The sequence below is a fragment of the Ammospiza nelsoni genome, chromosome 13, assembly GCF_027579445.1.
Source record: "Ammospiza nelsoni isolate bAmmNel1 chromosome 13, bAmmNel1.pri, whole genome shotgun sequence".
NCBI classification, from domain to species: domain Eukaryota; kingdom Metazoa; phylum Chordata; class Aves; order Passeriformes; family Passerellidae; genus Ammospiza; species Ammospiza nelsoni.
The window spans coordinates 116,906-141,611 of record NC_080645.1 but is presented as its reverse complement, the minus strand read 5'-3'; positions in this window follow the sequence as shown (position 1 = coordinate 141,611).

Here is a 24,706-nt window from a genome sequence, read left to right as displayed (position 1 = left end):
CTAGGATTTTTAAAATCAGGAAGCCCAGACCTCTAGGCACACTGGAGCTGTGAAAGGCATCCAAAAGGGAGTGCAAAAGTGCCACAACATGGCTGCTTTCATGGCTTTCTCCTTGGCAAGAAGCCTAACACCAGGCTGATTTACCTTCCCAGGGTTAGTGTGAGGCTTAGGCCTAGGGCTAGGATTTTTAAAACTAGGAAGCCCTGTGCTCCAGGCACACTGCAGCTGTTAAAGGCATCCCAAGAGGGCCGCAAAAGTGACACAACTTGGCTGCCTCTGCTGCTATTCTCATGAGTCCATCCCGAACCATAGGCTGATTTTCCCTCCTAGGGTTAGGGTTAGAGTTACGCCTAGGGTTAGAGGTTTTTTTAACCAGAAAGCCCTGAGTTCCAAAAACACAGCAGCTGCGAAGGACTACCCAAGAGGAGCGCAAAAGTGCCACAACATGGCTGCCTCCAGCGCTTTTTCCTTGGGACCATCATGCACCCTAGGCGGATTTACTTGCCTCCAGTTGCAGCTATGGGCACGCCAAGGGATAGGGTTTTTAAATCAGTAAAAACTCCAGACCCAGTGCAGCTGCCAAAGGCTTCCCAAGGGCAGCCAAAAATTGCCTCAACATGCTCCCTCCAGCGCGTTTTTCCTTGCGAACATCCCTATACCTAGGCTGATTTATCTGCCTAGGGTTAGGGTTAGGGTTCAGCCTAGGGAGAGGATTTTTTAAAACAGGAAGCCCTGAGTTCCAGGGGCACTGCAGCTGCCAAAGGCATCCCAAAGGGAGCGCAGAAGTGCCACAACTTGGCTGTGTCCAGAGCTTTATCCTTGGGACCATCCCGAAACGAAGGCTGATTTAGAAGCCTCCAGTTAGGGCTAAAGTTGTGGTTTTTTAAACCAGGAAGCCCTGTGCTCCAAGCACACTGCAGCTGTGAAAGGCATGCCAAGGGGAGCGCAAAAGTGCCACAACTTGGCTGCCTCCGCTGCTATTTCCATGAGACCATCCCGAAGCATAGGCTGACTTTCCTTCCTAGGGTTGAGGTTTGAGTTACGCCTAGGGTTAGTGTCCTTTTAACCAGAAAGCCCTGAGTTCCAAGAACACAGCAGCTGCGAAGGACTAGGCAAGAAGAGCACAAAAGTACCACAACATGCCTGCCTCCACAGCTTTTTCCTTGGGGACATCCCTAATTCCTGGCTGATTTGCCTTTCTCGTCTTAGGGTTGGCGTTAGGCCTAGGGCTAGGATTTTTAAAATCAGGAAGCCCAGACCTCTAGGCACACTGGAGCTGTGAAAGGCATCCAAAAGGGAGTGCAAAAGTGCCACAACATGGCTGCTTTCATGGCTTTCTCCTTGGCAAGAAGCCTAACACCAGGCTGATTTACCTTCCCAGGGTTAGTGTGAGGCTTAGGCCTAGGGCTAGGATTTTTAAAACTAGGAAGCCCTGTGCTCCAGGCACACTGCAGCTGTTAAAGGCATCCCAAGAGGGCCGCAAAAGTGACACAACTTGGCTGCCTCTGCTGCTATTCTCATGAGTCCATCCCGAACCATAGGCTGATTTTCCTTCCTAGGGTTAGGGTTAGAGTTACGCCTAGGGTTAGGGGTTTTTTTAACCAGAAAGCCCTGAGTTCCAAGGACACAGCAGCTGCGAAGGACTACCCAAGAGGAGCGCAAAAGTGCCACAACATGGCTGCCTCCAGCACTTTTTCCTTGGGACCATCATGCACCCTAGGCGGATTTACTGGTCTCCAGTTGCAGCTATGGGCACGCCAAGGGATAGGGTTTTTTAATCAGTAAACCCTGAGCTCCAGACCCAGTGCAGCTGCCAAAGGCTTCCCAAGGGCAGCCAAAAACTGCCTCAACATGCTCCCTCCAGCGCTTTTTTCCTTGCGAACATCCCTATACCTAGGCTGATTTATCTGCCTAGGGTTAGGGTTAGGGTTCAGCCTAGGGAGAGGATTTTTTAAAACAGGAAGCCCTGAGTTCCAGGGGCACTGCAGCTTCCAAAGGCATCCCAAAGGGAGCGCAGAAGTGCCACAACTTGGCTGTGTCCAGAGCTTTATCCTTGGGACCATCCCGAAACGAAGGCTGATTTAGAAGCCTCCAGTTAGGGCTAAAGTTGTGGTTTTTTAAACCAGGAAGCCCTGTGCTCCAAGCACACTGCAGCTGTGAAAGGCATGCCAAGGGGAGCGCAAAAGTGCCACAACTTGGCTGCCTCCGCTGCTATTTCCATGAGACCATCCCGAAGCATAGGCTGACTTTCCTTCCTAGGGTTGAGGTTTGAGTTACGCCTAGGGTTAGTGTCCTTTTAACCAGAAAGCCCTGAGTTCCAAGAACACAGCAGCTGCGAAGGACTAGGCAAGAAGAGCACAAAAGTACCACAACATGCCTGCCTCCACAGCTTTTTCCTTGGGGACATCCCTAATTCCTGGCTGATTTGCCTTTCTCGTCTTAGGGTTGGCGTTAGGCCTAGGGCTAGGATTTTTAAAATCAGGAAGCCCAGACCTCTAGGCACACTGGAGCTGTGAAAGGCATCCAAAAGGGAGTGCAAAAGTGCCACAACATGGCTGCTTTCATGGCTTTCTCCTTGGCAAGAAGCCTAACACCAGGCTGATTTACCTTCCCAGGGTTAGTGTGAGGCTTAGGCCTAGGGCTAGGATTTTTAAAACTAGGAAGCCCTGTGCTCCAGGCACACTGCAGCTGTTAAAGGCATCCCAAGAGGGCCGCAAAAGTGACACAACTTGGCTGCCTCTGCTGCTATTCTCATGAGTCCATCCCGAACCATAGGCTGATTTTCCCTCCTAGGGTTAGGGTTAGAGTTACGCCTAGGGTTAGAGGTTTTTTTAACCAGAAAGCCCTGAGTTCCAAAAACACAGCAGCTGCGAAGGACTACCCAAGAGGAGCGCAAAAGTGCCACAACATGGCTGCCTCCAGCGCTTTTTCCTTGGGACCATCATGCACCCTAGGCGGATTTACTTGCCTCCAGTTGCAGCTATGGGCACGCCAAGGGATAGGGTTTTTAAATCAGTAAAAACTCCAGACCCAGTGCAGCTGCCAAAGGCTTCCCAAGGGCAGCCAAAAATTGCCTCAACATGCTCCCTCCAGCGCGTTTTTCCTTGGGAACATCCCTATACCTAGGCTGATTTATCTGCCTAGGGTTAGGGTTAGGGTTCAGCCTAGGGAGAGGATTTTTTAAAACAGGAAGCCCTGAGTTCCAGGGGCACTGCAGCTGCCAAAGGCATCCCAAAGGGAGCGCAGAAGTGCCACAACTTGGCTGTGTCCAGAGCTTTATCCTTGGGACCATCCCGAAACGAAGGCTGATTTAGAAGCCTCCAGTTAGGGCTAAAGTTGTGGTTTTTTAAACCAGGAAGCCCTGTGCTCCAAGCACACTGCAGCTGTGAAAGGCATGCCAAGGGGAGCGCAAAAGTGCCACAACTTGGCTGCCTCCGCTGCTATTTCCATGAGACCATCCCGAAGCATAGGCTGACTTTCCTTCCTAGGGTTGAGGTTTGAGTTACGCCTAGGGTTAGTGTCCTTTTAACCAGAAAGCCCTGAGTTCCAAGAACACAGCAGCTGCGAAGGACTAGGCAAGAAGAGCACAAAAGTACCACAACATGCCTGCCTCCACAGCTTTTTCCTTGGGGACATCCCTAATTCCTGGCTGATTTGCCTTTCTCGTCTTAGGGTTGGCGTTAGGCCTAGGGCTAGGATTTTTAAAATCAGGAAGCCCAGACCTCTAGGCACACTGGAGCTGTGAAAGGCATCCAAAAGGGAGTGCAAAAGTGCATCAACATGGCTGCTTTCATGGCTTTCTCATTGGCAAGAAGCCTAACACCAGGCTGATTTACCTTCCCAGGGTTAGTGTGAGGCTTAGGCCTAGGGCTAGGATTTTTAAAACTAGGAAGCCCTGTGCTCCAGGCACACTGCAGCTGTTAAAGGCATCCCAAGAGGGCCGCAAAAGTGACACAACTTGGCTGCCTCTGCTGCTATTCTCATGAGTCCATCCCGAACCATAGGCTGATTTTCCCTCCTAGGGTTAGGGTTAGAGTTACGCCTAGGGTTAGAGGTTTTTTTAACCAGAAAGCCCTGAGTTCCAAAAACACAGCAGCTGCGAAGGACTACCCAAGAGGAGCGCAAAAGTGCCACAACATGGCTGCCTCCAGCGCTTTTTCCTTGGGACCATCATGCACCCTAGGCGGATTTACTGGTCTCCAGTTGCAGCTATGGGCACGCCAAGGGATAGGGTTTTTTAATCAGTAAACCCTGAGCTCCAGACCCAGTGCAGCTGCCAAAGGCTTCCCAAGGGCAGCCAAAAACTGCCTCAACATGCTCCCTCCAGCGCTTTTTTCCTTGCGAACATCCCTATACCTAGGCTGATTTATCTGCCTAGGGTTAGGGTTAGGGTTCAGCCTAGGGAGAGGATTTTTTAAAACAGGAAGCCCTGAGTTCCAGGGGCACTGCAGCTGCCAAAGGCATCCCAAAGGGAGCGCAGAAGTGCCACAACTTGGCTGTGTCCAGAGCTTTATCCTTGGGACCATCCCGAAACGAAGGCTGATTTAGAAGCCTCCAGTTAGGGCTAAAGTTGTGGTTTTTTAAACCAGGAAGCCCTGTGCTCCAAGCACACTGCAGCTGTGAAAGGCATGCCAAGGGGAGCGCAAAAGTGCCACAACTTGGCTGCCTCCGCTGCTATTTCCATGAGACCATCCCGAAGCATAGGCTGACTTTCCTTCCTAGGGTTGAGGTTTGAGTTACGCCTAGGGTTAGTGTCCTTTTAACCAGAAAGCCCTGAGTTCCAAGAACACAGCAGCTGCGAAGGACTAGGCAAGAAGAGCACAAAAGTACCACAACATGCCTGCCTCCACAGCTTTTTCCTTGGGGACATCCCTAATTCCTGGCTGATTTGCCTTTCTCGTCTTAGGGTTGGCATTAGGCCTAGGGCTAGGATTTTTAAAATCAGGAAGCCCAGACCTCTAGGCACACTGGAGCTGTGAAAGGCATCCAAAAGGGAGTGCAAAAGTGCCACAACATGGCTGCTTTCATGGCTTTCTCCTTGGCAAGAAGCCTAACACCAGGCTGATTTTCCTTCCCAGGGTTAGTGTGAGGCTTAGGCCTAGGGCTAGGATTTTTAAAACTAGGAAGCCCTGTGCTCCAGGCACACTGCAGCTGTTAAAGGCATCCCAAGAGGGCCGCAAAAGTGACACAACTTGGCTGCCTCTGCTGCTATTCTCATGAGTCCATCCCGAACCATAGGCTGATTTTCCCTCCTAGGGTTAGGGTTAGAGTTACGCCTAGGGTTAGAGGTTTTTTTAACCAGAAAGCCCTGAGTTCCAAAAACACAGCAGCTGCGAAGGACTACCCAAGAGGAGCGCAAAAGTGCCACAACATGGCTGCCTCCAGCGCTTTTTCCTTGGGACCATCATGCACCCTAGGCGGATTTACTTGCCTCCAGTTGCAGCTATGGTCACGCCAAGGGATAGGGTTTTTAAATCAGTAAAAACTCCAGACCCAGTGCAGCTGCCAAAGGCTTCCCAAGGGCAGCCAAAAATTGCCTCAACATGCTCCCTCCAGCGCGTTTTTCCTTGCGAACATCCCTATACCTAGGCTGATTTATCTGCCTAGGGTTAGGGTTAGGGTTCAGCCTAGGGAGAGGATTTTTTAAAACAGGAAGCCCTGAGTTCCAGGGGCACTGCAGCTGCCAAAGGCATCCCAAAGGGAGCGCAGAAGTGCCACAACTTGGCTGTGTCCAGAGCTTTATCCTTGGGACCATCCCGAAACGAAGGCTGATTTAGAAGCCTCCAGTTAGGGCTAAAGTTGTGGTTTTTTAAACCAGGAAGCCCTGTGCTCCAAGCACACTGCAGCTGTGAAAGGCATGCCAAGGGGAGCGCAAAAGTGCCACAACTTGGCTGCCTCCGCTGCTATTTCCATGAGACCATCCCGAAGCATAGGCTGACTTTCCTTCCTAGGGTTGAGGTTTGAGTTACGCCTAGGGTTAGTGTCCTTTTAACCAGAAAGCCCTGAGTTCCAAGAACACAGCAGCTGCGAAGGACTAGGCAAGAAGAGCACAAAAGTACCACAACATGCCTGCCTCCACAGCTTTTTCCTTGGGGACATCCCTAATTCCTGGCTGATTTGCCTTTCTCGTCTTAGGGTTGGCGTTAGGCCTAGGGCTAGGATTTTTAAAATCAGGAAGCCCAGACCTCTAGGCACACTGGAGCTGTGAAAGGCATCCAAAAGGGAGTGCAAAAGTGCCACAACATGGCTGCTTTCATGGCTTTCTCCTTGGCAAGAAGCCTAACACCAGGCTGATTTACCTTCCCAGGGTTAGTGTGAGGCTTAGGCCTAGGGCTAGGATTTTTAAAACTAGGAAGCCCTGTGCTCCAGGCACACTGCAGCTGTTAAAGGCATCCCAAGAGGGCCGCAAAAGTGACACAACTTGGCTGCCTCTGCTGCTATTCTCATGAGTCCATCCCGAACCATAGGCTGATTTTCCCTCCTAGGGTTAGGGTTAGAGTTACGCCTAGGGTTAGAGGTTTTTTTAACCAGAAAGCCCTGAGTTCCAAAAACACAGCAGCTGCGAAGGACTACCCAAGAGGAGCGCAAAAGTGCCACAACATGGCTGCCTCCAGCGCTTTTTCCTTGGGACCATCATGCACCCTAGGCGGATTTACTTGCCTCCAGTTGCAGCTATGGGCACGCCAAGGGATAGGGTTTTTAAATCAGTAAACCCTGAGCTCCAGACCCAGTGCAGCTGCCAAAGGCTTCCCAAGGGCAGCCAAAAATTGCCTCAACATGCTCCCTCCAGCGCGTTTTTCCTTGCGAACATCCCTATACCTAGGCTGATTTATCTGCCTAGGGTTAGGGTTAGGGTTCAGCCTAGGGAGAGGATTTTTTAAAACAGGAAGCCCTGAGTTCCAGGGGCACTGCAGCTGCCAAAGGCATCCCAAAGGGAGCGCAGAAGTGCCACAACTTGGCTGTGTCCAGAGCTTTATCCTTGGGACCATCCCGAAACGAAGGCTGATTTAGAAGCCTCCAGTTAGGGCTAAAGTTGTGGTTTTTTAAACCAGGAAGCCCTGTGCTCCAAGCACACTGCAGCTGTGAAAGGCATGCCAAGGGGAGCGCAAAAGTGCCACAACTTGGCTGCCTCCGCTGCTATTTCCATGAGACCATCCCGAAGCATAGGCTGACTTTCCTTCCTAGGGTTGAGGTTTGAGTTACGCCTAGGGTTAGTGTCCTTTTAACCAGAAAGCCCTGAGTTCCAAGAACACAGCAGCTGCGAAGGACTAGGCAAGAAGAGCACAAAAGTACCACAACATGCCTGCCTCCACAGCTTTTTCCTTGGGGACATCCCTAATTCCTGGCTGATTTGCCTTTCTCGTCTTAGGGTTGGCATTAGGCCTAGGGCTAGGATTTTTAAAATCAGGAAGCCCAGACCTCTAGGCACACTGGAGCTGTGAAAGGCATCCAAAAGGGAGTGCAAAAGTGCCACAACATGGCTGCTTTCATGGCTTTCTCCTTGGCAAGAAGCCTAACACCAGGCTGATTTTCCTTCCCAGGGTTAGTGTGAGGCTTAGGCCTAGGGCTAGGATTTTTAAAACTAGGAAGCCCTGTGCTCCAGGCACACTGCAGCTGTTAAAGGCATCCCAAGAGGGCCGCAAAAGTGACACAACTTGGCTGCCTCTGCTGCTATTCTCATGAGTCCATCCCGAACCATAGGCTGATTTTCCCTCCTAGGGTTAGGGTTAGAGTTACGCCTAGGGTTAGAGGTTTTTTTAACCAGAAAGCCCTGAGTTCCAAAAACACAGCAGCTGCGAAGGACTACCCAAGAGGAGCGCAAAAGTGCCACAACATGGCTGCCTCCAGCGCTTTTTCCTTGGGACCATCATGCACCCTAGGCGGATTTACTTGCCTCCAGTTGCAGCTATGGTCACGCCAAGGGATAGGGTTTTTAAATCAGTAAAAACTCCAGACCCAGTGCAGCTGCCAAAGGCTTCCCAAGGGCAGCCAAAAATTGCCTCAACATGCTCCCTCCAGCGCGTTTTTCCTTGCGAACATCCCTATACCTAGGCTGATTTATCTGCCTAGGGTTAGGGTTAGGGTTCAGCCTAGGGAGAGGATTTTTTAAAACAGGAAGCCCTGAGTTCCAGGGGCACTGCAGCTGCCAAAGGCATCCCAAAGGGAGCGCAGAAGTGCCACAACTTGGCTGTGTCCAGAGCTTTATCCTTGGGACCATCCCGAAACGAAGGCTGATTTAGAAGCCTCCAGTTAGGGCTAAAGTTGTGGTTTTTTAAACCAGGAAGCCCTGTGCTCCAAGCACACTGCAGCTGTGAAAGGCATGCCAAGGGGAGCGCAAAAGTGCCACAACTTGGCTGCCTCCGCTGCTATTTCCATGAGACCATCCCGAAGCATAGGCTGACTTTCCTTCCTAGGGTTGAGGTTTGAGTTACGCCTAGGGTTAGTGTCCTTTTAACCAGAAAGCCCTGAGTTCCAAGAACACAGCAGCTGCGAAGGACTAGGCAAGAAGAGCACAAAAGTACCACAACATGCCTGCCTCCACAGCTTTTTCCTTGGGGACATCCCTAATTCCTGGCTGATTTGCCTTTCTCGTCTTAGGGTTGGCGTTAGGCCTAGGGCTAGGATTTTTAAAATCAGGAAGCCCAGACCTCTAGGCACACTGGAGCTGTGAAAGGCATCCAAAAGGGAGTGCAAAAGTGCCACAACATGGCTGCTTTCATGGCTTTCTCCTTGGCAAGAAGCCTAACACCAGGCTGATTTACCTTCCCAGGGTTAGTGTGAGGCTTAGGCCTAGGGCTAGGATTTTTAAAACTAGGAAGCCCTGTGCTCCAGGCACACTGCAGCTGTTAAAGGCATCCCAAGAGGGCCGCAAAAGTGACACAACTTGGCTGCCTCTGCTGCTATTCTCATGAGTCCATCCCGAACCATAGGCTGATTTTCCCTCCTAGGGTTAGGGTTAGAGTTACGCCTAGGGTTAGAGGTTTTTTTAACCAGAAAGCCCTGAGTTCCAAAAACACAGCAGCTGCGAAGGACTACCCAAGAGGAGCGCAAAAGTGCCACAACATGGCTGCCTCCAGCGCTTTTTCCTTGGGACCATCATGCACCCTAGGCGGATTTACTTGCCTCCAGTTGCAGCTATGGGCACGCCAAGGGATAGGGTTTTTAAATCAGTAAACCCTGAGCTCCAGACCCAGTGCAGCTGCCAAAGGCTTCCCAAGGGCAGCCAAAAATTGCCTCAACATGCTCCCTCCAGCGCGTTTTTCCTTGCGAACATCCCTATACCTAGGCTGATTTATCTGCCTAGGGTTAGGGTTAGGGTTCAGCCTAGGGAGAGGATTTTTTAAAACAGGAAGCCCTGAGTTCCAGGGGCACTGCAGCTGCCAAAGGCATCCCAAAGGGAGCGCAGAAGTGCCACAACTTGGCTGTGTCCAGAGCTTTATCCTTGGGACCATCCCGAAACGAAGGCTGATTTAGAAGCCTCCAGTTAGGGCTAAAGTTGTGGTTTTTTAAACCAGGAAGCCCTGTGCTCCAAGCACACTGCAGCTGTGAAAGGCATGCCAAGGGGAGCGCAAAAGTGCCACAACTTGGCTGCCTCCGCTGCTATTTCCATGAGACCATCCCGAAGCATAGGCTGACTTTCCTTCCTAGGGTTGAGGTTTGAGTTACGCCTAGGGTTAGTGTCCTTTTAACCAGAAAGCCCTGAGTTCCAAGAACACAGCAGCTGCGAAGGACTAGGCAAGAAGAGCACAAAAGTACCACAACATGCCTGCCTCCACAGCTTTTTCCTTGGGGACATCCCTAATTCCTGGCTGATTTGCCTTTCTCGTCTTAGGGTTGGCGTTAGGCCTAGGGCTAGGATTTTTAAAATCAGGAAGCCCAGACCTCTAGGCACACTGGAGCTGTGAAAGGCATCCAAAAGGGAGTGCAAAAGTGCCACAACATGGCTGCTTTCATGGCTTTCTCCTTGGCAAGAAGCCTAACACCAGGCTGATTTTCCTTCCCAGGGTTAGTGTGAGGCTTAGGCCTAGGGCTAGGATTTTTAAAACTAGGAAGCCCTGTGCTCCAGGCACACTGCAGCTGTTAAAGGCATCCCAAGAGGGCCGCAAAAGTGACACAACTTGGCTGCCTCTGCTGCTATTCTCATGAGTCCATCCCGAACCATAGGCTGATTTTCCTTCCTAGGGTTAGGGTTAGAGTTACGCCTAGGGTTAGGGGTTTTTTTAACCAGAAAGCCCTGAGTTCCAAGGACACAGCAGCTGCGAAGGACTACCCAAGAGGAGAGCAAAAGTGCCACAACATGGCTGCCTCCAGCGCTTTTTCCTTGGGACCATCATGCACCCTAGGCGGATTTACTTGTCTCCAGTTGCAGCTATGGTCACGCCAAGGGATAGGGTTTTTAAATCAGTAAACCCTGAGCTCCAGACCCAGTGCAGCTGCCAAAGGCTTCCCAAGGGCAGCCAAAAATTGCCTCAACATGCTCCCTCCAGCGCGTTTTTCCTTGGGAACATCCCTATACCTAGGGTGATTTATCTGCCTAGGGTTAGGGTTAAGGTTCAGCCTAGGGAGAGGATTTTTTAAAACAGGAAGCCCTGAGTTCCAGGGGCACTGCAGCTGCCAAAGGCATCCCAAAGGGAGCGCAGAAGTGCCACAACTTGGCTGTGTCCAGAGCTTTATCCTTGGGACCATCCCGAAACGAAGGCTGATTTAGAAGCCTCCAGTTAGGGCTAAAGTTGTGGTTTTTTAAACCAGGAAGCCCTGTGCTCCAAGCACACTGCAGCTGTGAAAGGCATGCCAAGGGGAGCGCAAAAGTGCCACAACTTGGCTGCCTCCGCTGCTATTTCCATGAGACCATCCCGAAGCATAGGCTGACTTTCCTTCCTAGGGTTGAGGTTTGAGTTACGCCTAGGGTTAGTGTCCTTTTAACCAGAAAGCCCTGAGTTCCAAGAACACAGCAGCTGCGAAGGACTAGGCAAGAAGAGCACAAAAGTACCACAACATGCCTGCCTCCACAGCTTTTTCCTTGGGGACATCCCTAATTCCTGGCTGATTTGCCTTTCTCGTCTTAGGGTTGGCGTTAGGCCTAGGGCTAGGATTTTTAAAATCAGGAAGCCCAGACCTCTAGGCACACTGGAGCTGTGAAAGGCATCCAAAAGGGAGTGCAAAAGTGCCACAACATGGCTGCTTTCATGGCTTTCTCCTTGGCAAGAAGCCTAACACCAGGCTGATTTACCTTCCCAGGGTTAGTGTGAGGCTTAGGCCTAGGGCTAGGATTTTTAAAACTAGGAAGCCCTGTGCTCCAGGCACACTGCAGCTGTTAAAGGCATCCCAAGAGGGCCGCAAAAGTGACACAACTTGGCTGCCTCTGCTGCTATTCTCATGAGTCCATCCCGAACCATAGGCTGATTTTCCTTCCTAGGGTTAGGGTTAGAGTTACGCCTAGGGTTAGAGGTTTTTTTAACCAGAAAGCCCTGAGTTCCAAAAACACAGCAGCTGCGAAGGACTACCCAAGAGGAGCGCAAAAGTGCCACAACATGGCTGCCTCCAGCGCTTTTTCCTTGGGACCATCATGCACCCTAGTTTGATTTACTTGCCTCCAGTTGCAGCTATGGGCACGCCAAGGGATAGGGTTTTTAAATCAGTAAAAACTCCAGACCCAGTGCAGCTGCCAAAGGCTTCCCAAGGGCAGCCAAAAATTGCCTCAACATGCTCCCTCCAGCGCGTTTTTCCTTGCGAACATCCCTATACCTAGGCTGATTTATCTGCCTAGGGTTAGGGTTAGGGTTCAGCCTAGGGAGAGGATTTTTTAAAACAGGAAGCCCTGAGTTCCAGGGGCACTGCAGCTGCCAAAGGCATCCCAAAGGGAGCGCAGAAGTGCCACAACTTGGCTGTGTCCAGAGCTTTATCCTTGGGACCATCCCGAAACGAAGGCTGATTTAGAAGCCTCCAGTTAGGGCTAAAGTTGTGGTTTTTTAAACCAGGAAGCCCTGTGCTCCAAGCACACTGCAGCTGTGAAAGGCATGCCAAGGGGAGCGCAAAAGTGCCACAACTTGGCTGCCTCCGCTGCTATTTCCATGAGACCATCCCGAAGCATAGGCTGACTTTCCTTCCTAGGGTTGAGGTTTGAGTTACGCCTAGGGTTAGTGTCCTTTTAACCAGAAAGCCCTGAGTTCCAAGAACACAGCAGCTGCGAAGGACTAGGCAAGAAGAGCACAAAAGTACCACAACATGCCTGCCTCCACAGCTTTTTCCTTGGGGACATCCCTAATTCCTGGCTCATTTGCCTTTCTCGTCTTAGGGTTGGCGTTAGGCCTAGGGCTAGGATTTTTAAAATCAGGAAGCCCAGACCTCTAGGCACACTGGAGCTGTGAAAGGCATCCAAAAGGGAGTGCAAAAGTGCCACAACATGGCTGCTTTCATGGCTTTCTCCTTGGCAAGAAGCCTAACACCAGGCTGATTTACCTTCCCAGGGTTAGTGTGAGGCTTAGGCCTAGGGCTAGGATTTTTAAAACTAGGAAGCCCTGTGCTCCAGGCACACTGCAGCTGTTAAAGGCATCCCAAGAGGGCCGCAAAAGTGACACAACTTGGCTGCCTCTGCTGCTATTCTCATGAGTCCATCCCGAACCATAGGCTGATTTTCCTTCCTAGGGTTAGGGTTAGAGTTACGCCTAGGGTTAGAGGTTTTTTTAACCAGAAAGCCCTGAGTTCCAAAAACACAGCAGCTGCGAAGGACTACCCAAGAGGAGCGCAAAAGTGCCACAACATGGCTGCCTCCAGCACTTTTTCCTTGGGACCATCATGCACCCTAGGCGGATTTACTGGTCTCCAGTTGCAGCTATGGGCACGCCAAGGGATAGGGTTTTTTAATCAGTAAACCCTGAGCTCCAGACCCAGTGCAGCTGCCAAAGGCTTCCCAAGGGCAGCCAAAAACTGCCTCAACATGCTCCCTCCAGCGCTTTTTTCCTTGCGAACATCCCTATACCTAGGCTGATTTATCTGCCTAGGGTTAGGGTTAGGGTTCAGCCTAGGGAGAGGATTTTTTAAAACAGGAAGCCCTGAGTTCCAGGGGCACTGCAGCTGCCAAAGGCATCCCAAAGGGAGCGCAGAAGTGCCACAACTTGGCTGTGTCCAGAGCTTTATCCTTGGGACCATCCCGAAACGAAGGCTGATTTAGAAGCCTCCAGTTAGGGCTAAAGTTGTGGTTTTTTAAACCAGGAAGCCCTGTGCTCCAAGCACACTGCAGCTGTGAAAGGCATGCCAAGGGGAGCGCAAAAGTGCCACAACTTGGCTGCCTCCGCTGCTATTTCCATGAGACCATCCCGAAGCATAGGCTGACTTTCCTTCCTAGGGTTGAGGTTTGAGTTACGCCTAGGGTTAGTGTCCTTTTAACCAGAAAGCCCTGAGTTCCAAGAACACAGCAGCTGCGAAGGACTAGGCAAGAAGAGCACAAAAGTACCACAACATGCCTGCCTCCACAGCTTTTTCCTTGGGGACATCCCTAATTCCTGGCTGATTTGCCTTTCTCGTCTTAGGGTTGGCGTTAGGCCTAGGGCTAGGATTTTTAAAATCAGGAAGCCCAGACCTCTAGGCACACTGGAGCTGTGAAAGGCATCCAAAAGGGAGTGCAAAAGTGCCACAACATGGCTGCTTTCATGGCTTTCTCCTTGGCAAGAAGCCTAACACCAGGCTGATTTTCCTTCCCAGGGTTAGTGTGAGGCTTAGGCCTAGGGCTAGGATTTTTAAAACTAGGAAGCCCTGTGCTCCAGGCACACTGCAGCTGTTAAAGGCATCCCAAGAGGGCCGCAAAAGTGACACAACTTGGCTGCCTCTGCTGCTATTCTCATGAGTCCATCCCGAACCATAGGCTGATTTTCCTTCCTAGGGTTAGGGTTAGAGTTACGCCTAGGGTTAGGGGTTTTTTTAACCAGAAAGCCCTGAGTTCCAAGGACACAGCAGCTGCGAAGGACTACCCAAGAGGAGAGCAAAAGTGCCACAACATGGCTGCCTCCAGCGCTTTTTCCTTGGGACCATCATGCACCCTAGGCGGATTTACTGGTCTCCAGTTGCAGCTATGGTCACGCCAAGGGATAGGGTTTTTAAATCAGTAAACCCTGAGCTCCAGACCCAGTGCAGCTGCCAAAGGCTTCCCAAGGGCAGCCAAAAATTGCCTCAACATGCTCCCTCCAGCGCGTTTTTCCTTGGGAACATCCCTATACCTAGGGTGATTTATCTGCCTAGGGTTAGGGTTAAGGTTCAGCCTAGGGAGAGGATTTTTTAAAACAGGAAGCCCTGAGTTCCAGGGGCACTGCAGCTGCCAAAGGCATCCCAAAGGGAGCGCAGAAGTGCCACAACTTGGCTGTGTCCAGAGCTTTATCCTTGGGACCATCCCGAAACGAAGGCTGATTTAGAAGCCTCCAGTTAGGGCTAAAGTTGTGGTTTTTTAAACCAGGAAGCCCTGTGCTCCAAGCACACTGCAGCTGTGAAAGGCATGCCAAGGGGAGCGCAAAAGTGCCACAACTTGGCTGCCTCCGCTGCTATTTCCATGAGACCATCCCGAAGCATAGGCTGACTTTCCTTCCTAGGGTTGAGGTTTGAGTTACGCCTAGGGTTAGTGTCCTTTTAACCAGAAAGCCCTGAGTTCCAAGAACACAGCAGCTGCGAAGGACTAGGCAAGAAGAGCACAAAAGTACCACAACATGCCTGCCTCCACAGCTTTTTCCTTGGGGACATCCCTAATTCCTGGCTGATTTGCCTTTCTCGTCTTAGGGTTGGCGTTAGGCCTAGGGCTAGGATTTTTAAAATCAGGAAGCCCAGACCTCTAGGCACACTGGAGCTGTGAAAGGCATCCAAAAGGGAGTGCAAAAGTGCCACAACATGGCTGCTTTCATGGCTTTCTCCTTGGCAAGAAGCCTAACACCAGGCTGATTTACCTTCCCAGGGTTAGTGTGAGGCTTAGGCCTAGGGCTAGGATTTTTAAAACTAGGAAGCCCTGTGCTCCAGGCACACTGCAGCTGTTAAAGGCATCCCAAGAGGGCCGCAAAAGTGACACAACTTGGCTGCCTCTGCTGCTATTCTCATGAGTCCATCCCGAACCATAGGCTGATTTTCCTTCCTAGGGTTAGGGTTAGAGTTACGCCTAGGGTTAGGGGTTTTTTTAACCAGAAAGCCCTGAGTTCCAAGGACACAGCAGCTGCGAAGGACTACCCAAGAGGAGAGCAAAAGTGCCACAACATGGCTGCCTCCAGCGCTTTTTCCTTGGGACCATCATGCACCCTAGGCGGATTTACTTGCCTCCAGTTGCAGCTATGGTCACGCCAAGGGATAGGGTTTTTAAATCAGTAAACCCTGAGCTCCAGACCCAGTGCAGCTGCCAAAGGCTTCCCAAGGGCAGCCAAAAATTGCCTCAACATGCTCCCTCCAGCGCGTTTTTCCTTGGGAACATCCCTATACCTAGGGTGATTTATCTGCCTAGGGTTAGGGTTAAGGTTCAGCCTAGGGAGAGGATTTTTTAAAACAGGAAGCCCTGAGTTCCAGGGGCACTGCAGCTGCCAAAGGCATCCCAAAGGGAGCGCAGAAGTGCCACAACTTGGCTGTGTCCAGAGCTTTATCCTTGGGACCATCCCGAAACGAAGGCTGATTTAGAAGCCTCCAGTTAGGGCTAAAGTTGTGGTTTTTTAAACCAGGAAGCCCTGTGCTCCAAGCACACTGCAGCTGTGAAAGGCATGCCAAGGGGAGCGCAAAAGTGCCACAACTTGGCTGCCTCCGCTGCTATTTCCATGAGACCATCCCGAAGCATAGGCTGACTTTCCTTCCTAGGGTTGAGGTTTGAGTTACGCCTAGGGTTAGTGTCCTTTTAACCAGAAAGCCCTGAGTTCCAAGAACACAGCAGCTGCGAAGGACTAGGCAAGAAGAGCACAAAAGTACCACAACATGCCTGCCTCCACAGCTTTTTCCTTGGGGACATCCCTAATTCCTGGCTGATTTGCCTTTCTCGTCTTAGGGTTGGCGTTAGGCCTAGGGCTAGGATTTTTAAAATCAGGAAGCCCAGACCTCTAGGCACACTGGAGCTGTGAAAGGCATCCAAAAGGGAGTGCAAAAGTGCCACAACATGGCTGCTTTCATGGCTTTCTCCTTGGCAAGAAGCCTAACACCAGGCTGATTTTCCTTCCCAGGGTTAGTGTGAGGCTTAGGCCTAGGGCTAGGATTTTTAAAACTAGGAAGCCCTGTGCTCCAGGCACACTGCAGCTGTTAAAGGCATCCCAAGAGGGCTGCAAAAGTGACACAACTTGGCTGCCTCTGCTGCTATTCTCATGAGTCCATCCCGAACCATAGGCTGATTTTCCTTCCTAGGGTTAGGGTTAGAGTTACGCCTAGGTTTAGGGGTTTTTTTAACCAGAAAGCCCTGAGTTCCAAAAACACAGCAGCTGCGAAGGACTACCCAAGAGGAGCGCAAAAGTGCCACAACATGGCTGCCTCCAGCGCTTTTTCCTTGGGACCATGATGCACCCTAGGCTGATTTACTTGCCTCCAGTTGCAGCTATGGGCACGCCAAGGGATAGGGTTTTTAAATCAGTAAACCCTGAGCTCCAGACCCAGTGCAGCTGCCAAAGGCTTCCCAAGGGCAGCCAAAAATTGCCTCAACATGCTCCCTCCAGCGCGTTTTTTCTTGCGAACATCCCTATACCTAGGCTGATTTATCTGCCTAGGGTTAGGGTTAGGGTTCAGCCTAGGGAGAGGATTTTTTAAAACAGGAAGCCCTGAGTTCCAGGGGCACTGCAGCTGCCAAAGGCATCCCAAAGGGAGCGCAGAAGTGCCACAACTTGGCTGTGTCCAGAGCTTTATCCTTGGGACCATCCCGAAACGAAGGCTGATTTAGAAGCCTCCAGTTAGGGCTAAAGTTGTGGTTTTTTAAACCAGGAAGCCCTGTGCTCCAAGCACACTGCAGCTGTGAAAGGCATGCCAAGGGGAGCGCAAAAGTGCCACAACTTGGCTGCCTCCGCTGCTATTTCCATGAGACCATCCCGAAGCATAGGCTGACTTTCCTTCCTAGGGTTGAGGTTTGAGTTACGCCTAGGGTTAGTGTCCTTTTAACCAGAAAGCCCTGAGTTCCAAGAACACAGCAGCTGCGAAGGACTAGGCAAGAAGAGCACAAAAGTACCACAACATGCCTGCCTCCACAGCTTTTTCCTTGGGGACATCCCTAATTCCTGGCTGATTTGCCTTTCTCGTCTTAGGGTTGGCGTTAGGCCTAGGGCTAGGATTTTTAAAATCAGGAAGCCCAGACCTCTAGGCACACTGGAGCTGTGAAAGGCATCCAAAAGGGAGTGCAAAAGTGCCACAACATGGCTGCTTTCATGGCTTTCTCCTTGGCAAGAAGCCTAACACCAGGCTGATTTACCTTCCCAGGGTTAGTGTGAGGCTTAGGCCTAGGGCTAGGATTTTTAAAACTAGGAAGCCCTGTGCTCCAGGCACACTGCAGCTGTTAAAGGCATCCCAAGAGGGCCGCAAAAGTAACACAACTTGGCTGCCTCTGCTGCTATTCTCATGAGTCCATCCCGAACCATAGGCTGATTTTCCTTCCTAGGGTTAGGGTTAGAGTTACGCCTAGGGTTAGAGGTTTTTTTAACCAGAAAGCCCTGAGTTCCAAAAACACAGCAGCTGCGAAGGACTACCCAAGAGGAGCGCAAAAGTGCCACAACATGGCTGCCTCCAGCACTTTTTCCTTGGGACCATCATGCACCCTAGGCGGATTTACTGGTCTCCAGTTGCAGCTATGGGCACGCCAAGGGATAGGGTTTTTTAATCAGTAAACCCTGAGCTCCAGACCCAGTGCAGCTGCCAAAGGCTTCCCAAGGGCAGCCAAAAACTGCCTCAACATGCTCCCTCCAGCGCTTTTTTCCTTGCGAACATCCCTATACCTAGGCTGATTTATCTGCCTAGGGTTAGGGTTAGGGTTCAGCCTAGGGAGAGGATTTTTTAAAACAGGAAGCCCTGAGTTCCAGGGGCACTGCAGCTGCCAAAGGCATCCCAAAGGGAGCGCAGAAGTGCCACAACTTGGCTGTGTCCAGAGCTTTATCCTTGGGACCATCCCGAAACGAAGGCTGATTTAGAAGCCTCCAGTTAGGGCTAAAGTTGTGGTTTTTTAAACCAGGAAGCCCTGTGCTCCAAGCACACTGCAGCTGTGAAAGGCATGCCAAGGGGAGCGCAAAAGTGCCACAACTTGGCTGCCTCCGCTGCTATTTCCATGAGACCATCCCGAAGCATAGGCTGACTTTCCTTCCTAGGGTTGAGGTTTGAGTTACGCCTAGGGTTAGTGTCCTTTTAACCAGAAAGCCCTGAGTTCCAAGAACACAGCAGCTGCGAAGGACTAGGCAAGAAGAGCACAAAAGTACCACAACATGCCTGCCTCCACAGCTTTTTCCTTGGGGACATCCCTAATTCCTGGCTGATTTGCCTTTCTCGTCTTAGGGTTGGCGTTAGGCCTAGGGCTAGGATTTTTAAAATCAGGAAGCCCAGACCTCTAGGCACACTGGAGCTGTGAAAGGCATCCAAAAGGGAGTGCAAAAGTGCCACAACATGGCTGCTTTCATGGCTTTCTCCTTGGCAAGAAGCCTAACACCAGGCTGATTTTCCTTCCCAGGGTTAGTGTGAGGCTTAGGCCTAGGGCTAGGATTTTTAAAACTAGGAAGCCCTGTGCTCCAGGCACACTGCAGCTGTTAAAGGCATCCCAAGAGGGCCGCAAAAGTGACACAACTTGGCTGCCTCTGCTGCTATTCTCATGAGTCCATCCCGAACCATAGGCTGATTTTCCTTCCTAGGGTTAGGGTTAGAGTTACGCCTAGGGTTAGGGGTTTTTTTAACCAGAAAGCCCTGAGTTCCAAGGACACAGCAGCTGCGAAGGACTACCCAAGAGGAGCGCAAAAGTGCCACAACATGGCTGCCTCCAGCGCTTTTTCCTTGGGACCATCATGCACCCTAGGCGGATTTACTGGTCTCCAGTTGCAGCTATGGTCACGCCAAGGGATAGGGTTTTTAAATCAGTAAACCCTGAGCTCCAGACCCAGTGCAGCTGCCAAAGGCTTCCCAAGGGCAGCCAAAAATTGCCTCAACATGCTCCCTCCAGCGCGTTTTTCCTTGGGAACATCCCTATACCTAGGGTGATTTATCTGCCTAGGGTTAGGGTTAAGGTTCAGCCTAGGGAGAGGATTTTTTAAAACAGGAAGCCCTGAGTTCCAGGGGCACTGCAGCTGCCAAAGGCATCCCAAAGGGAGCGCAGAAGTGCCACAACTTGGCTGTGTCCAGAGCTTTATCCTTGGGACCATCCCGAAACGAAGGCTGATTTAGAAGCCTCCAGTTAGGGCTAAAGTTGTGGTTTTTTAAACCAGGAAGCCCTGTGCTCCAAGCACACTGCAGCTGTGAAAGGCATGCCAAGGGGAGCGCAAAAGTGCCACAACTTGGCTGCCTCCGCTGCTATTTCCATGAGACCATCCCGAAGCATAGGCTGACTTTCCTTCCTAGGGTTGAGGTTTGAGTTACGCCTAGGGTTAGTGTCCTTTTAACCAGAAAGCCCTGAGTTCCAAGAACACAGCAGCTGCGAAGGACTAGGCAAGAAGAGCACAAAAGTACCACAACATGCCTGCCTCCACAGCTTTTTCCTTGGGGACATCCCTAATTCCTGGCTGATTTGCCTTTCTCGTCTTAGGGTTGGCGTTAGGCCTAGGGCTAGGATTTTTAAAATCAGGAAGCCCAGACCTCTAGGCACACTGGAGCTGTGAAAGGCATCCAAAAGGGAGTGCAAAAGTGCCACAACATGGCTGCTTTCATGGCTTTCTCCTTGGCAAGAAGCCTAACACCAGGCTGATTTACCTTCCCAGGGTTAGTGTGAGGCTTAGGCCTAGGGCTAGGATTTTTAAAACTAGGAAGCCCTGTGCTCCAGGCACACTGCAGCTGTTAAAGGCATCCCAAGAGGGCCGCAAAAGTGACACAACTTGGCTGCCTCTGCTGCTATTCTCATGAGTCCATCCCGAACCATAGGCTGATTTTCCTTCCTAGGGTTAGGGTTAGAGTTACGCCTAGGGTTAGGGGTTTTTTTAACCAGAAAGCCCTGAGTTCCAAGGACACAGCAGCTGCGAAGGACTACCCAAGAGGAGAGCAAAAGTGCCACAACATGGCTGCCTCCAGCGCTTTTTCCTTGGGACCATCATGCACCCTAGGCGGATTTACTTGTCTCCAGTTGCAGCTATGGTCACGCCAAGGGATAGGGTTTTTAAATCAGTAAACCCTGAGCTCCAGACCCAGTGCAGCTGCCAAAGGCTTCCCAAGGGCAGCCAAAAATTGCCTCAACATGCTCCCTCCAGCGCGTTTTTCCTTGGGAACATCCCTATACCTAGGGTGATTTATCTGCCTAGGGTTAGGGTTAAGGTTCAGCCTAGGGAGAGGATTTTTTAAAACAGGAAGCCCTGAGTTCCAGGGGCACTGCAGCTGCCAAAGGCATCCCAAAGGGAGCGCAGAAGTGCCACAACTTGGCTGTGTCCAGAGCTTTATCCTTGGGACCATCCCGAAAAGAAGGCTGATTTAGAAGCCTCCAGTTAGGGCTAAAGTTGTGGTTTTTTAAACCAGGAAGCCCTGTGCTCCAAGCACACTGCAGCTGTGAAAGGCATGCCAAGGGGAGCGCAAAAGTGCCACAACTTGGCTGCCTCCACTGCTATTTCCATGAGACCATCCCGAAGCATAGGCTGACTTTCCTTCCTAGGGTTGAGGTTTGAGTTACGCCTAGGGTTAGTGTCCTTTTAACCAGAAAGCCCTGAGTTCCAAGAACACAGCAGCTGCGAAGGACTAGGCAAGAAGAGCACAAAAGTACCACAACATGCCTGCCTCCACAGCTTTTTCCTTGGGGACATCCCTAATTCCTGGCTCATTTGCCTTTCTCGTCTTAGGGTTGGCGTTAGGCCTAGGGCTAGGATTTTTAAAATCAGGAAGCCCAGACCTCTAGGCACACTGGAGCTGTGAAAGGCATCCAAAAGGGAGTGCAAAAGTGCCACAACATGGCTGCTTTCATGGCTTTCTCCTTGGCAAGAAGCCTAACACCAGGCTGATTTACCTTCCCAGGGTTAGTGTGAGGCTTAGGCCTAGGGCTAGGATTTTTAAAACTAGGAAGCCCTGTGCTCCAGGCACACTGCAGCTGTTAAAGGCATCCCAAGAGGGCTGCAAAAGTGACACAACTTGGCTGCCTCTGCTGCTATTCTCATGAGTCCATCCCGAACCATAGGCTGATTTTCCTTCCTAGGGTTAGGGTTAGAGTTACGCCTAGGTTTAGGGGTTTTTTTAACCAGAAAGCCCTGAGTTCCAAAAACACAGCAGCTGCGAAGGACTACCCAAGAGGAGCGCAAAAGTGCCACAACATGGCTGCCTCCAGCGCTTTTTCCTTGGGACCATGATGCACCCTAGGCTGATTTACTTGCCTCCAGTTGCAGCTATGGGCACGCCAAGGGATAGGGTTTTTAAATCAGTAAACCCTGAGCTCCAGACCCAGTGCAGCTGCCAAAGGCTTCCCAAGGGCAGCCAAAAATTGCCTCAACATGCTCCCTCCAGCGCGTTTTTTCTTGCGAACATCCCTATACCTAGGCTGATTTATCTGCCTAGGGTTAGGGTTAGGGTTCAGCCTAGGGAGAGGATTTTTTAAAACAGGAAGCCCTGAGTTCCAGGGGCACTGCAGCTGCCAAAGGCATCCCAAAGGGAGCGCAGAAGTGCCACAACTTGGCTGTGTCCAGAGCTTTATCCTTGGGACCATCCCGAAACGAAGGCTGATTTAGAAGCCTCCAGTTAGGGCTAAAGTTGTGGTTTTTTAAACCAGGAAGCCCTGTGCTCCAAGCACACTGCAGCTGTGAAAGGCATGCCAAGGGGAGCGCAAAAGTGCCACAACTTGGCTGCCTCCGCTGCTATTTCCATGAGACCATCCCGAAGCATAGGCTGACTTTCCTTCCTAGGGTTGAGGTTTGAGTTACGCCTAGGGTTAGTGTCCTTTTAACCAGAAAGCCCTGAGTTCCAAGAACACAGCAGCTGCGAAGGAATAGGCAAGAAGAGCGCAAAAGTACCACAACATGCCTGCCTCCACAGCTTTTTCCTTGGGGACATCCCTAATTCCAGGCTCATTTGCCTTTCTCGTCTTAGGGTTGGCGTTAGGCCTAGGGCTAGGATTTTTAAAATCAGGAAGCCCAGACCTCTAGGCACACTGGAGCTGTGAAAGGCATCCAAAAGGGAGTGCAAAAGTGCCACAACATGGCTGCTTTCATGGCTTTCTCCTTGGCAAGAAGCCTAACTCCAGGCTGATTTACCTTCCCAGGGTTAGTGTGAGGCTTAGGCCTAGGGCTAGGATTTTTAAAACTAGGAAGCCCTGTGCTCCAGGCACACTGCAGCTGTTAAAGGCATCCCAAGAGGGCCGCAAAAGTGACACAACTTGGCTGCCTCTGCTGCTATTCTCATGAGTCCATCCCGAACCATAGGCTGATTTTCCTTCCTAGGGTTAGGGTTAGAGTTACGCCTAGGGTTAGGGGGTTTTTTAACCAGAAAGCCCTGAGTTCCAAGGACACAGCAGCTGCGAAGGACTACCCAAGAGGAGCGCAAAAGTGCCACAACATGGCTGCCTCCAGCGCTTTTTCCTTGGGACCATCATGCACCCTAGGCTGATTTACTTGCCTCCAGTTGCAGCTATGGGCACGCCAAGGGATAGGGTTTTTAAATCAGTAAACCCTGAGCTCCAGACCCAGTGCAGCTGCCAAAGGCTTCCCAAGGGCAGCCAAAAATTGCCTCAACATGCTCCCTCCAGCGCGTTTTTCCTTGCGAACATCCCTATACCTAGGCTGATTTATCTGCCTAGGGTTAGGGTTAGGGTTCAGCCTAGGGAGAGGATTTTTTAAAACAGGAAGCCCTGAGTTCCAGGGGCACTGCAGCTGCCAAAGGCATCCCAAAGGGAGCGCAGAAGTGCCACAACTTGGCTGTGTCCAGAGCTTTTTCCTTGGGACCATCCCGAAACGAAGGCTGATTTAGAAGCCTCCAGTTAGGGCTAAAGTTGTGGTTTTTTAAACCAGGAAGCCCTGTGCTCCAAGCACACTGCAGCTGTGAAAGGCATGCCAAGGGGAGCGCAAAAGTGCCACAACTTGGCTGCCTCCGCTGCTATTTCCATGAGACCATCCCGAAGCATAGGCTGACTTTCCTTCCTAGGGTTGAGGTTTGAGTTACGCCTAGGGTTAGTGTCCTTTTAACCAGAAAGCCCTGAGTTCCAAGAACACAGCAGCTGCGAAGGACTAGGCAAGAAGAGCACAAAAGTACCACAAAAATCCTGCCTCCACAGCTTTTTCCTTGGGGACATCCCTAATTCCTGGCTGATTTGCCTTTCTCGTCTTAGGGTTGGCGTTAGGCCTGGGGCTAGGATTTTTAAAATCAGGAAGCCCAGACCTCTAGGCACACTGGAGCTGTGAAAGGCATCCAAAAGGGAGTGCAAAAGTGCCACAACATGGCTGCTTTCATGGCTTTCTCCTTGGCAAGAAGCCTAACACCAGGCTGATTTACCTTCCCAGGGTTAGTGTGAGGCTTAGGCCTAGGGCTAGGATTTTTAAAACTAGGAAGCCCTGTGCTCCAGGCACACTGTAGCTGTTAAAGGCATCCCAAGAGGGCCACAAAAGTGACACAACTTGGCTGCCTCTGCTGCTATTCTCATGAGTCCATCCTGAACCATAGGCTGATTTTCCTTCCTAGGGTTAGGGTTAGAGTTACGCCTAGGGTTAGGGGTTTTTTTAACCAGAAAGCCCTGAGTTCCAAGGACACAGCAGCTGCGAAGGACTACCCAAGAGGAGCGCAAAAGTGCCACAACATGGCTGCCTCCAGCGCTTTTTCCTTGGGACCATCATGCACCCTAGGCGGATTTACTTGTCTCCAGTTGCAGCTATGGGCACGCCAAGGGATAGGGTTTTTAAATCAGTAAACCCTGAGCTCCAGACCCAGTGCAGCTGCCAAAGGCTTCCCAAGGGCAGCCAAAAATTGCCTCAACATGCTCCCTCCAGCGCGTTTTTCCTTGGGAACATCCCTATACCTAGGCTGATTTATCTGCCTAGGGTTAGGGTTAGGGTTCAGCCTAGGGAGAGGATTTTTTAAAACAGGAAGCCCTGAGTTCCAGGGGCACTGCAGCTGCCAAAGGCATCCCAAAGGGAGCGCAGAAGTGCCACAACTTGGCTGTGTCCAGAGCTTTTTCCTTGGGACCATCCCGAAACGAAGGCTGATTTAGAAGCCTCCAGTTAGGGCTAAAGTTGTGGTTTTTTAAACCAGGAAGCCCTGTGCTCCAAGCACACTGCAGCTGTGAAAGGCATGCCAAGGGGAGCGCAAAAGTGCCACAACTTGGCTGCCTCCGCTGCTATTTCCATGAGACCATCCCGAAGCATAGGCTGACTTTCCTTCCTAGGGTTGAGGTTTGAGTTACGCCTAGGGTTAGTGTCCTTTTAACCAGAAAGCCCTGAGTTCCAAGAACACAGCAGCTGCGAAGGACTAGGCAAGAAGAGCGCAAAAGTACCACAACATGCCTGCCTCCACAGCTTTTTCCTTGGGGACATCCCTAATTCCTGGCTGATTTGCCTTTCTCGTCTTAGGGTTGGCGTTAGGCCTAGGGCTAGGATTTTTAAAATCAGGAAGCCCAGACCTCTAGGCACACTGGAGCTAT